Source organism: Limulus polyphemus, unplaced genomic scaffold (assembly GCF_000517525.1).
Source record: "Limulus polyphemus unplaced genomic scaffold, Limulus_polyphemus-2.1.2 Scaffold106, whole genome shotgun sequence".
In the NCBI taxonomy this organism is placed as follows: domain Eukaryota; kingdom Metazoa; phylum Arthropoda; class Merostomata; order Xiphosura; family Limulidae; genus Limulus; species Limulus polyphemus.
The window spans coordinates 160,371-175,536 of record NW_013665716.1 but is presented as its reverse complement, the minus strand read 5'-3'; the positions used below and the strand labels follow the sequence as shown (position 1 = coordinate 175,536).

Here is a 15,166-nt window from a genome sequence, read left to right as displayed (position 1 = left end):
TCTACTGTCTTTGCAAAGATTAATTAGAGAACAAGAAACTGAGAAATGGGTTGTTAGTTTGTTGCTTAACCAACCCCTTATTGAAGAAGGAATGTTGCCTATTAATTCCAAATTTACTACACGTATATCTATACAAAATGTGGCAACTTTTAGTAACAAATTTACAAATCTGTTGTACACAAAAAATCAGATGTGTTACAAAAACATTTGTATTCAGTATATGTCTGCGAATTGGCAATCAGTCTGACTCAGAGTCTGACAAATTGGAGTGCAAGTGAAGAATAAAAATATTTTTTTCCATCGTACATTTTGTGTACTGCACTTACATAATGTCTGAAATGCATATTGACAGTTCAGTATCCCTGTATATTGTATCTGGTATTTAATCTTTTTTTGCCACTAACTGTTGCAGTGAAGAATAAAATGAATAGTTGATAACTCTGACACCAAATGTATAATACCATGTTTAATGGTATTTTGTAAAATGTTGTGGCATGCAAACTTTAACCCCTACCCGTGCACATAGGATTAATAGGATGTAGATTAATATACTCAAGTGATTACTTTACAAAATATTTAGCCATAAATATTTAATCATTTTATAGTTCAAAATATATACAATTTTCCAAAAATATTTCTTTTTCCATTTCATTTGTATAAGTTCACCTTTATCTCAAAATTTATTAATCATCTGGTTTCTGAATGTATACAATTAATTGATATTAAATCCTAGTTTCAACAACATGTTTTACATTTAATTACTATTAAATCTTTGGTTTATAGTGGTACATGATTTTGTATTATAAAATTAGGGCTTCAACAGCTTCTTTCACAATGAAATCTAAAATCCTCGATTCACTGATAGGTTTCAAAGTGAAATAACATAAAATTGCAGATCAGTTGAAATGTTACACAATGTAAAATGTAAAGCTCTGGGTTCTATGAAATTATGTAAAACCCTGGATTCACTGACATATTACGTAATGAAATAGTGTAAAACTCTGAATTTGCCAACACGTTAAACAATGATTTAATGTAAGACCATGGATTCCTCAACATGTCACTTAGTGTGACTTTATAAGGTCCTAGCTTCACTGACATATCATTTAATCCTAATATCATGTTACAAAACTGGTATTGGTGGTAGTGATTATTAATAAAAAAAATTTTTTTCAAACTGTATTTTCTCTTCTTTTTTAATTAAAATTGTACTCCAAAAAACTCTGAAACAATGAATGACATTTATATACATATTACATGTATAAGCTATAATTCAGATTTATAGATATGTTGTCAGAAAATTGGTGGATAGCATCCATAACAATTTAGAAATAAATAATTTAGTTGCTTTAATATATAACTAAGTTTTTAATTAAAACTGCAAGCATAGAATATAATATAGTAAGTCATGGATGGCCTACAGGAAAATATGCTCAATAGTTTCCATATGAGCTATCTTTGCAGGATAATATGGCAGGAAAAAAATCGCCAACAGCGAAGTGTTTGAGCATGCCAATATGCAGACCACCTCGCTACTGAGACAGAGAAGGTTGAGATGGCTTGGACACACAAGGTGCATGAAAGATAGAAGAATCCCCAAAGACATCTTGGCAACAGGAGAAAGATCAGCTGGACATCCCCATCTACGCTACGAGGAAGCTTGCAAAAGGGATATTAAAACTTTTGAAATTTGTGTTGACAAATGTAAAGAAGCAGCAGAAATTTGCAGTGCTTGGAAAAGTAAAGTAGTGTAAAGGAAGGCATGAAGAAAAAATTAAAAAAAAGAAATCGGCAAACAGAAGATAAAAACACCATCGGAAAGAATACAGCCATCATGCCCAACAACAACCTTTGCTTGCTCAAATTGCAACAGGCCAGGTGGTTAGGGAACTCGACTTGCAATCCGAGGGTCATGGTTTCAAATCTCCGGTCCACCAAACATGCTCGCCCTTTCAGCCATGGGGGTGTTATAATGTGACGGTCAATCCCACTATTCGTTGGTTAAAGAGTAACCCAAGAGTTGGCAGTGGGTGGTGATGACTAGTTGTCTTCCCTCTAGTCATACACTGCTAAATTAGGGATGGCGAGCACAGATAGCCCTCGTGTAGCTTTACGCAAAAATTCAAAACAAACAAATCAAACTGCAACAGAATGTGCTTGTCCCAAGTAAGACTATACAGCCATACAAGTGCCTAAAGAATTAGACTTTTTTTTCGTGCCTAATCTATAGTTTTACAAGACTAACAAATACCTACTATTACTACTCAATATATTAATTAAGCAGTAAGTTACAACAAGCAGCTCATTACAATAAGGTTTTTAATGAGATAAAATAATAAAGACTGCTAAAATGTAACTTATGAGATGACAGGTAGACTAATGCGAGAGCTCTCAGAATGCAAAAAGAAACAGAGCAATAAGCTATAAAAATTAGTTAAAAGACTAGTAGCATTAAAATAACAGAATAAGTTGAAACCTACACAAAGCCAAATATTTTAAGGTGTGAAAAAGTTATCTTAAAACTAGTATATATATATATATGTACTTGGGAAGTTGAATAAACAAAATTCACAGGTTAAAGATGATTGATAATCTTAATAAATTTTATTAATCTTCAATTTTTGTTTCACTTACTGAGAATTTTGTTCGGTAATATATTTGATAAACATCTGTAGGTGTAACAACCAGATAATTCTTGTTGCTTGGTTCTCTTCTTTTGAAATATACATGTGTGTATATTAGTTACTTGTCACAACACTTGTTTTTTAAATGTCATTTGTGCTGTTTCTTCATCAACTAGTTATATGTCCTTCTAAAAGAACAAAAGAGAGGAATACGTTGTAAAAAAATGATAATACTAAATGTTACCAAAATACCGTGTATCCTTACTATGTCAAAGAATTCTCCACATACTCAATCTCATGTTGCTAAAGTATTTCGAGATGCTATTGCCTTAAAAAGCAATTCAATCTCATTTCAGACAAAAATTGATAGTAATTAGATCAATTGTTTAACATGATAAGCAACCATGTCAATTAATAAATTGAACATAACATGGCGACATGGACTGTAACGATGTGACGAGGTTCCAAAATCGTCTAAATATAACGTACTCAACTTAGTGACCTTCAAAAAGGTTTTTTTTTCATAACTTGTCAGGCCCCGCATGGCCAGGTGGTTAGGGAGCTGAACTCATAATCTGCGGGTCGCGGGTTCGAAACCCAGTTCCACCAAAGAAGACCAAACCCTCTAGTCTTACACTGCTAAATTAGGGACGGCCAGCGCAGATAGCCCTCGTGTAGCTTTGTGCGAAATTCAAAACAAACATAACTCGTCAAGTGCTTGTATTTTTTTTTAAATTTCGCGAAGATTCTGTTCCTTAACAAGTGTGTGGATCATATGACAACCACAAAACAACATGGTTGTAGCTCTATGCACAACAAAACAAGAACAAACTCAAATGTATTAATGTGAGTACTGCTGAGCACCAAAAAGCTGTGGAAAAATGCACCTAGCACCACCAATCATTTTTAAAGGTTGGCGTTAATATGTGTGTATATATATATATATATATATATATATATACATACATACATATAACATATGCTTAACAGACTATCAAGGATATTTTTAAGTATATTTTCTGGTGTTTATTGAGTTTTTCCTCTAGATTTATTTCAATTTCTTCTGCAGCAGTCAAAGAGTTCGAAACTCATTTGTTTTTCTTAAGGACTAAACCACACAAAGGGCTATCTGCGCTCTGCTTTCCACGGGTATCGACATATGACTTATAGCCCTATAAGACGTCAGACTTACCGCTAAGCCACCGGTGACCTGGAGCATATGCAGCGTAATACTGTGTAGCCTAATTTCAACTTTCTTGTTACATGAAAAAATGTCCTGTTTATTAAATTGCAAAAAAAAAAATTATTTGGGGAGTTATGAATTATAGTAATTATTGTATTTCACTTTTTGTTTCATAGTTAAATTTATATATCAAAAGTAACCAGAAATTCGTTCTTCAGACAGTCCTATTTCATGAAACCAACTCGTTTAAAACCAGTTGGTATTATTTCATATTAAAAATCCCCAAACCTAGAACGCTTAAATCCAGGCTTCGATTCCCCCGTGGTGCACAGAGTGCACATAGCCGCCCCTTATGAAGCTTTGCGATAAAACAAACCAAACATGCATGTAAAAATTATTTTATGAAAGAATTTTAAAAGCGCATAAAAAGAGAATTTTTAAGGTATCATTGACCAATATTTTAACACGTACACACACTAAGGTTTGGACCTGTCAATATTTTAAATTTTATCTTATATTCAGAGTGCAGAAAGTTGTTTCGCTTTTTAACTTTAAAAATAAGTAAAATCTTACTTTATTCTAAAATGAAAGTCACTTAAAAGGTTCAACAAAAAAGTGAAGAAAATATAAGTAAATTAAAAAAACAAAATTTTTAATTATAGAAAATAGTTATGAAACACGACGAAAAATAATTTAACTAGGAATATGTGCTCTTATTAAATATGGATGATATTATACCCAATAGATGGCGATAAATAACAAGCGCAATTAACTTGTGACTCGGCGGCAAGCCTGAGTGAGGACTTATAACGCTAAAAATCGGGTTTCGATAACAGCTAGTAAGCAGAGCACAGATAGTTCTTTGTGTAAATTTGTGATTGATAACGTCGTTAATCATAAAGGCCAAGTATCGGTCGGTCAGTCAATCGGTCATGCTTGATTTCTCCGGGTTCAGTTCCCCTTGGTGTACATAGCAGAATAGCCCGATGTGGCTTTACTATAAGAAAAACACAACACACTCGATTTCGTGAGTTACACGAGTCCAGTTCCACTTTTTCTCCTATAATACTTCCTCTTTTGATTGCCAGTTCCCATTTTGGTTGAATGTAATTGCTAACGTAGGCGTAATTAGCTCCTAAATTTCGGCACTTTTTCTGCTATAGATAAAGTGCATTCGCACCCTATCAACGCATGTGAAAAATAAGTAAAAAATTAACCCAAATCTATGCTTGGGAATTATCACGAAAAAGCCTTTGTTAAAACAGACTAAAGATACAAGTTATCTGTAGGGAAAAGAACGATGCGTAACTGGACGACACCCAAGCACAACTTGAACGTGCATCTATGGTTAAAGGACGCCTTGCCGTACAGCATAGAACAGCGGACAACAACTAAAGTTGGTTGAAGTCTTTAATCACTAATCAAATAAAGTCAACCAAGTTACAAATGTTTTGTATTCCTGTCTAAACAGCTAAAAATAAAAGAGGCAAGGCTTGGCTTGAATCGGCCGACTTACGATTTCAACGCACGCCAGATCCTACACACGGAAAACCCTGGATATCATGTACCACCTGACATTTGCAATCAACTTTAATTTCTGAGCGACAATTTCTCAAAAACATGTCAATTATTGTCTAGAATTCTAATGACACAATTATTTTGAAATAAAATTAGGGAAAAGAAAAAAAACGCGGATAATCGAGGTACTAACGTAGCCCCCATTTCCTGGTATAAACAGTAGTAAAGTTGGGTTTGGGGCTGGTTCCTATATCTTAAAATATTTGTCGAGGCCTAAAATAGTAAGAAAGAAAAACAAAGAACTTCGACTTCGTTATATGTATGTATGTATTTTTTATTGTTGAATTTCGCGCCAAGCTACTTCAGGGCTATCTGCGCCAGCCGTTTCTAATTTTCAAGTGGTAGACTAGAGGGAAAACATCTAGTCATCATCATCCATCACCAACTCGAGGGCTAGTTTTACCAACAAAAACTGGGATTGTCCTTTATATTATAACGCTCCTACGCCTGAAAAGGCGAACATATTCGGTGACGGGATTTGATCCCACGACTCGCACCAGACCAAACTTTACTGTACTTATTGATTTACTATTGTATTCAAATACAAATACGCCTATTATCATATTGTTACGACAGATTCACAGTCTGGGCACACATACCTGAAGCAGCTTGAGAACGAAACATGTATTCATGCTATTCCATACAAAAGCATCGTGGTCAAGTCTTCGGACACAATACCTATTGATTACTGTCCGTTCTAGTACACTAGATGGATTATGGACGGCCTCAGGGAGAAGTGGTGTACTTTGGACAAGACAGCCTTATAACGGAGCCTTTTTCAATGAAAACTACTCTGCTATTGCCAAGATGCACAAATATCAGACAGAGCATGACCAGACGTTACGACATGTACTGTAACGACGTAGTGAGGCTCAAAATCATTTTGGTATAACGTAACAACCTTTATATTGTACTTTTGTAAAAGGTTAATTGTGTATGTATAAATATGTATCTCACTAAGTAACTATCATAATACCCGAAGCCGGTAAAAAACAAACTAATATATAATTGTTGTTTTAAATCAATATAGTTCGTCCACCAAAAAAATAAAATAATGCATTAAACAGTTTACACTTCAAAATAGGTTTTTAAGAATGTAAGCACATTTGACAGACATTTATTAAGATATATTTTCAGATTAACGTTTGATGTCCACATTAATGTTCGATGTCCACTGGAAGAAGATACCTACATTAGACATTGATGTTTTCACTGAAATGGAATGTTCGCATGAATGATTAATGGCAACATTAAATTTGATGTACACTGAAAAAGAGGTTCAAATAAATGTTTATAGTTCAGGGAAAGGGATGTCCACATTAAAATTTGTTTTTCTACTGACAGAAGCTAATTCTAATGTTTGATGTACACTGAAAAAAAAAGTTTGTACACTGAAAGAAGATGTTTGATGTATACTGGAAAATGATGTTTGTATACTGAAAATAGATATTTGATGTACACTGGAAAGGGATGTTTGCATTAAAGTTTGATATTTACTGAAAGGGGATGTTCACATTAATCCCGCTACTTTTATGTTCAGTTGAGGAATATGTTCATATTAAAGTTTATGTGTCGTGACCTTGAGTGTCCACATTAATCTTGATGCTTTCACTGAAATATATTAAATTTAAAGTTTGATGTTCACTAAGAAGGGATTTTCGAATTATTTTTATGTTCATTTAAAGGATATGTTCATACTAAAGTTTTATCTGTAGTGACCTTGGATGTTCACAATAATCGTGATGCTTTCGCTGAAAGATGCTAATTTTAAAGTTTGATGTTCACTGAAAAGGGATTTTTCCAATTAGTTTGATGTTCACTTGAAGGATATGTTCATACTAAAGTTTTATCTGTAGTGACCTTGGATGTTCACAATAATCGTGATGCTTTCACTGAAAGATGTTAATTTTAAAGTTTGATGTTCACAGAAAAGGGATTTTTCCAATTAGTTTGATGTTCACTTGAAGGATATGTTCATACTAAAGTTTTATGTGTAATGAACTTGGATGTTCACATTCAAAGTTTCCCATAAATTATACAGTAAAGTTTATTTGCATATAAAAGTTTTAAACTTTCAAATCAACACTAACAACATGTAAGAAATTCTGTATTATAATGAATTAGAAAAGAATATTTCCTGCTTTATTAGATACGTTCTTTCTGACATTAATTACGTAATCCAGATATGTTCTTTCTAACATTAATTACGTAATCCAGGTATGTTCTTTCTAACATTAATTACTCAATCCAGTGGTTAGTTACAAGTTTTAATTTTTCACTGGAAACCACCAAATCAAATGTGGCCGATGAATTGGTCATAATAGTTTCTCTGTATTACAAATAAAGTATACGGAAAAGTATATTTTACAGGATACATTTTTTTACGTAAAATTAGAAAATTAACTGTGCTATATTTTGAACTTTATATTGCTCCTGGACGAAATACTGACCATAATTAATATATTTTTAATTCCAATATAGAGCTGTTTATATTATTAGTGTTGATTATTTTCTGCATATGATATATTGTTTGTTTGCGTAATTTGTAAATTATAATCATTATTGATTATAACTATGAACTAGTATGAACATCTAACGAAGAACGCGCTAATTTAATATTTCCAGATAATGTAAATAACCTTATTATTGTTCATATCCTGCTGCGTTGTTAAATGTTAGAACTTGGAGCAGAAGCGCATCAGTTGATTTCCTTATGCATTGTTAGACCTTAGAACTTGGAGCTTTAGTACAGCTGTTCATTTCCTGCTGGATTTTTAGACCTTAGAACTTTGAGCTGTAGTGCAGCAACAGAACACCGGAATGCTATATTTTCGCTGTAAATATTATGGATTATGTAACAGCGCTTGTTAGAGAGGTGAAAAGGTTCATGACCTGCTGGAAGCTTTTCTAAGACAAGCATTATTTTATGATTAGCAAATAAACTATTCTGAAGAAAAAAAAGAATCTGAAAGTTACAACGCTTTCGCCATCTTTGTAGGGTTCATTTTTGTACATCCAAGACAAGTTATTACGTGACGTGGTTAAACTGTTAGATCAATTTCAACTTTTTGTATTGTCTGTATTTTTATACCTGTTTTGTTTACCTATTCTTCATAACATCGTGTATGTGTAAATTTATATATAATTGTATAATGCAGCCACAAGAATTATGAATTAATATTTAAACATTAATTAATATGTAATTATATCGCAAATTATAGAACGGAATTAAATTGGTCGGCATTCTTAAGCCCGATTCTTTGTTTCAGGACGGAACGTATACATTTTATGCCTATTAGTGATTTGTAAACATTCAATAGTTGATCCAGAGTATGTTTAAACCGATATTATAAAGAAATTTATCGGTTACTACATTTCATTTCTTTGGGATCACATTATTGTCAAGAATAGATGGTTATTAGCAAACTCAGAAGTAAATATCGAATGCAACAGATTAAAATGCTTATAAATGATACAATGGTATGACACCAATCACAATATTGGATTCTTCTTGGAATATTTTTATGTACATACGTACATAATTAAGTCGACTTGTAAAACGGCCCCCCTCTCTCGGTGTCTCAGCTGCAAACTTTCGAACTTATAACATTAAACTTCGAGTCTAGGTCCTCGCTGTGAGCATAGCCCAAATAGCCCATTGTGTAACTTCGTGAATAAGAACATAACAGAGGAACTTACAAAGCTATAATTAAATAAAGGTTTGTATTTATATACCCATATAATGATATTGGAATTTACATATTCTATATTTCGGCTTTGGTTTAATCCATAATTCTGCGTAAGTAATAATCAGCAGCGCATATGGCGTTAATGTTCTTGTCAACAATTCATACATAGTTACAACACTAAGAAAATTAATGGTGCTATAGATGTTTACTGCTTCGTGATATGTAAGGTTACACTAAGCGACAACTGAGACTTGAAATTCGAAAAACAAACAAACAACAAAATCTGGATTCGCCCTAAGCACTTGAAACCACCACTAAATCACAGAAATAATTCTGTTTTGTCTAATACACTTGAGGATTTATTCGAGGCACGTAACATAATCACTGAACAAACAAATACTCGTATTTTGTCTAATGCATTTCAGGATTCGCCCGATACACTTTAAAAAAACCACTGAACCACACGAATAATTCTGTTTCGTCTAGTACATTTCAGGATTTGCCCGATACACTTTAAACCATCACTGAACCACACAAATAATTCTGTTTTGTCTAGTACATTTCAGGATTTGCCCGATACACTTTAAACAACCACTGAACCACACGAATAATCTTATTTTGTCTAGTACATTTAAATTTCAATATACAGCTGTGTTTGTTGTCTTCAAATGTTTCGTGGTTTTAATAGAAATAGATATATCTAACATATTCTTTTCCAAGTTCCTAAGATTATTATCTCAGTTAGTTTTATCTCAAAGCTACACAATAGGCTATGTGCGCTGTGCCCATTACGGGGATTGAATTCGAATATTAAAATTATAAGCTGTAGAGCTTGCTGCTGAGTCATCGATGGATGGTTTCATCAGGATTATTACAAATACACCATATTACAAGGCAAAATTAAACAGCAGGCTGCAGAATTACTTTATTGTTTTGTTAGAACCAGCCACTAGGTGACAAAAAGAACATTACTAGCTTGAACTGACCATCAAGTAATATAAATATAATATAAATCCGAAGCATAATGAAAACCATGATGTTGATTAGTTTTATTTCTGTATTCTAATTTTATCTTCAGTTTACATAGTATATATATATTTCTCCTTATTATTCGTTTCCTATTCAAGGATATGTGTGTTGTTAAGATATGTTGATATGGGTAAACATACTTGTGTATTTTGAGTTATTGATACGGATAGCTAGGCTTGAGTGTTGTTAATTGATAAAACATACTTGTATGTTGTAGCTTGTTGGTATGGATGGATAGACTTGTGTACTTTAAATTGATGAAACAGATAGATCGTCTTTTTTGTGGATTTTCATTTGTTGACATAAACAGACAGACGCGTATTTTGTTAAAAGTTTTTGATATTGATGCATAGATAGGCTAAAGTTTTACTTTTCATAACCGTATGTTTTTTCTTTAAATAAAAGGGTGTTTTTTTGTGACAAAAAGCCGAACTAATATTATACTACATTAAGCTAGACAACTCAGAAATTTAGTCCTTATTCTTAGAGGTAGAACATTAAATTGGTCCCTCAGAAATTTAGTACTCATCCTTAGCGGTGAAATATTAAATTAGACAACTCAGAAATTTGGTGCTTAACCTTAGCAGTAGAACATTAAATTGGACTCTCAGAAAAGTATCACTTACTTTTAGGAGTAGCTCATTGAACTGGACAACTAAGAAAAGTTAGTACTCATCCTTAGCGGCGGAACAATAAACTAGTCTCTCAGAAATGTAGTGGCCCGGCATGACCAGATGGTTAAAGCGCTTGACTCGCAATCTGAGGGTCGCGGGTTCGAATCCCCGTTACAACAAACATGCTCGGCCTTTCAGCTGTGAGGGCGTTATAATATTACGGTCAGTCCCACTATTCGTTGGTAAAAGAGTAGCCCAAGAGTTGGCGGTGGGTGGTGATGACTAGCTGCCTTCCCTCTAGTCTTACACTGCTAAATTAAGGACGGCTAGTGCAGATAGCCCTCGTGTAGCTTTGCACGAAATTCAAAAACAAAAAACAGAAATTTAGTACTTATCGTTAGCGGTGAAATATTAAACTGGTCTCTTAGAAATTTAGTACTTATCCTTAGTGGTAGAACATTAAACTGGTCTCTCAGAAATTTAATACTCATCCTTAGCAGTAGAACATTAAATTGGTTTCTCGGAAAAATAAAGTGCTAATGTCATTTCTTTACTCATACCGTTACTAAGTAACATGAATCATAATAGTGATTAGATCATTCACCATAAATGTTCTGTATGGTGGCGCTTTATCAGAAGTATACAATCATGACATAACTCATGAAATCATAAGTAAATAACTTCATAAATCATGGAAAATATGATTTAAAATCTAATCATTAAAACTACTATGTCACAAGAAGTGCAGATATAACAAACTAAACGTCATGTGCCAGGAAATAGCAAATTATACTTATAACTGTATAAAAACTATCCAAATGCAAATTTTACAAATTTTTTCGACAAATAAACTAGATATAATTGTTTTGCGATTTCTTATTTCACTAATTGGTAGTCTTCTGCTAGGACAGCAGTAAGTTTATAGACTTATACCGCTAAAATCCGGGGTTCGATTCTCAGCGGTGGAAAAAAAACAAATAGCTCAATGTGGCTTTGCTCTAAAACAAACAAATAAACATTAATTATTGATAATTAATGGATTAATTTTGAAATAATTCTCTTTCCCCTAACGGCTATTTTCTTGGACAATTAAATTGTTATTATTAAATCAAATTTAAATCTAAGTTTTGAACTTCGAAGTCTGTGGTGTGCCATGTATTGCGTGAGAGAGCCAATGAAAGATGACCACTAGAGGGACATTAACCACGAGAAAGCCACCTAGCATTTCTCCTTTTAACATCTGCAAACACATAACAGTTCCTGATTGTTAATCAGTTTTCCCCTGTATAAAATAATAATAATGAAATCTCATGTTCCTCTGCTCTATTGTTATATTGTTGTTACCAAGTTAGTGTCCAGAAAATAGCTTGTTCTGAAATACCATAGACGTGTGAACCGCTTCCCCAATAATTAAACTTTTGTAGCTGATGACTTTGCGAACCGAAATGAAAGGAGGCTACAGTTATTTGACAAATTCAACACATTACGCTGTATCTGTGTACCTGTATGATGTGTATACTGGTTATTATCTGAAACGTTCTTATTACTGGTATAACTTATGATTTTGTAGTATACAGCAAACAATTTAGACTGTTTTTGTATCAACCATACAGTAGTTGCTATTCTGTTAAATTATTTTATAACATCTTAAAGCATTTTCATTGTCAGACAATTGTTATTCATTTACGACTGCCCCCCCCCCTCTCCAGTGTTTTATACGTTCTGACTTTTATGAAGACTGTGCCAGGATATCAAGTAAAGGGAATGTTAACAAGTCGTAAGTTTCAAGGACCAAACTACAGTTGTCACCACAGTGACAGTTGCCAGGAAAATGTGTGATTGACACGATTCAGACTTGTAGTTTCATAGCCTGGCGCTGGTGTTGAAAAATGGCCACAGTAGCCTAGTTTTGATCCTTACAACTTGTTCATATATTATGAAAGAAGGGATTGGGGGACAGGGCTAGAGCTCGAGAGGCTATAGCCTTTCATTTTGTCTATCATATAATTTTCTTTTATCCAATATTGCTTCTTCGTGGTTTTTTTTTTTTTTAGAAATTAAACGACGAAATATGCTTACTAAGAATGCAAGAAATTACATTACTACGATAGCCACTTTCATCTGTTTATCTCCATTATAATGTAAAAAGGAAAATAAAACAATAGTTCCAAAAGATGAGACACATCTCCGAAAGCTGCGAAATGTTACAAAGAAATATTAAATAAAAAAATGTGGTATAGATTCGTGTGTTCTGTTTTCAAATTTTAACTTCACTTTCACAATACATGGTGCTGTAAACATAAAGAAACAGAGTAATCCATTTGGAATCAGTAGTTATGTTTTGTCGTAATACTATTCATCTAAATGCTCAGTCAATGTTACTTATGCTCAAACAGATAACATAAGTGATTGGTGTATTTTTGTATGTATAAAGTACAGTGCTCGAAGTGAGAGGGTATACGCCATATTCCTAATTCTTAAAATCAAAGCAGCTATACCACTTTTTCTTCTTATAAAGTGCGTCTCGGGATTTTTGAGCCCACCCACTGATGCCTTCCATACGCTATACCTACTTATTTTTTACCGACTTCGAACACTGATGAAGTACGTTCGAAAATGACATTTTTTTAAAGCTAAAAAGGCAAAACTGATTAACACAGAGTCTCAAAAACGTTAAAAATTACAATTGATATTATGACAGGATTCAGTTTTACTTTTTCTATTATTTTTCTATATCATTTTCAAAATATTTCGGTCATCTTTATGTATTACTCACAGCTCTCTCAAGTTTAGGCGTTAGCTACCAAAACGTGGTGTTGCTACTGGTTTCTCCTAATGTTTTTATGTGTGCGCATGTGCTTGCACGTGTAACTACGTAAGAAAATCGTGACACCAGAATGTAGGCTCCTGTGGCACGTGCCAAGTTTTTATTTAAACATATGTGTGCTAGATTATCTCTGAGCGCCGTCTGGTGTTATTCTTTATATGTAAATGACAACCGCAACTATGATTGAAATCTGACTACGACAGGGAGCATGCTTGGAGACAAAAATGCTTTCATCATTACACATTTCTAGAAAAAAAAGTCTTTCTTAGATCCTTTGTATATAAAAATGTTGATCAAATGAGTCACTCTTGTCTTCTTCGATAAAAAAAAAAAAGTCTGGACTTTTTCTCTTAGTTGAGGTTAAGCAACACAAGTTCATGAGTGCGAAGCTGATGACTTAGAAACACCGTAACATTAGAAGCTTCTTTCCTTAGTTGAAAACTATGTGCGTGCGAATACCACTCAGTGATCTTCGGTTAGTCTTAAGTCAAGAAGTACATTTTTTTCAGGCTCCAAGCGGAGAAGAGTTTCACGATTTATGAACTACATGTCGTTGTTTACTGTTGATTGAACAGAGGAAGAGTCGGGAAATTCACATTTTTCATTATATGTCATTTGAGACAGAGAAATGTAAAATTACTCGATTGATTTTTTTTTTTCTGACAAAAACATATTGGAATAAAAATTTGATGAAGAATAATTTGTACAGGGAAAAATAAAAGGATAACCTAAATCTCTGCTTTGATAGGATAGGTTGTACTCTGTATCGTTCCAAGTTTGCTTTACTTTGATAGGATAGGCTCTTGGAACGATACAGAGTACAACCTATCCTATCAAAGTAAATGCAAAATGTATTACTTTACTTTGATAGGATAGGATGTACTCTATATTGCTTTGCTTTGATAAAATAGGTTGTACACTGTATCGTTCCAAGTTTGCTTTGCTTTGATAGGATAGGTTGTACTCTGGATCGTTACAATTTTGCTTTGCTTTGATAGGATAAGCTGAACTCTGTATAGTTCAAAGTTTGCTTTGCTTTAATAGGATAGGCTGTACTCTACCATTTCAGGTTTTCTCTGTTTGATAGGATAGGCTGTACGCATGTATGTAGCCGGGGTTCGGACGAACCCCTATTTTTATGAAATTATAGAATTATTTTTGTCAGGCAGGCGGTAGCACTGCCAATGTAAGGATGACTCGGATTGTTCATCGAAATGGTATTTTAAATATCTCTTCAATAGTTCTTCATAACTTTACAACATTATGCAGTGTTTCCTTTTATAACAATATCTATAAAATGATTGAGTCACAAGTTCTGGAGCGTCTGTAAATATCATAGCAAAAAGTTTGAATTCTTTGTTCTTCTTTCTTCTGCTTTTTTTATTACATGATAACTCAGAAACCAAAACAATGGTGTCAACCAATTTCACTTAGGTGACATAGTTTCAAACGGAGTATTCGCTTGTATTAGTATTATTGATAACTAATAGCAATAAAAAAAAATAATAATTCTAGTGTAAACAATGTTATTATTATTATTACCTATTGAAGTTAGCTTTCTTACAGAAATTTGGTGTTCCTTTAAAAAGCTTAAGCACAGGGTGAAACAGGAATTACCTGCC

General features: G+C 33.4%; 1 pseudogene; it reads left to right on the top strand.

Moving 5' to 3' along the window:
• The first annotated feature begins 1,577 nt into the window (after positions 1–1,577).
• The window catches only part of LOC106470530, a 59,709-nt pseudogene continuing 46,120 nt past the window's right edge, over positions 1,578–15,166 (top strand).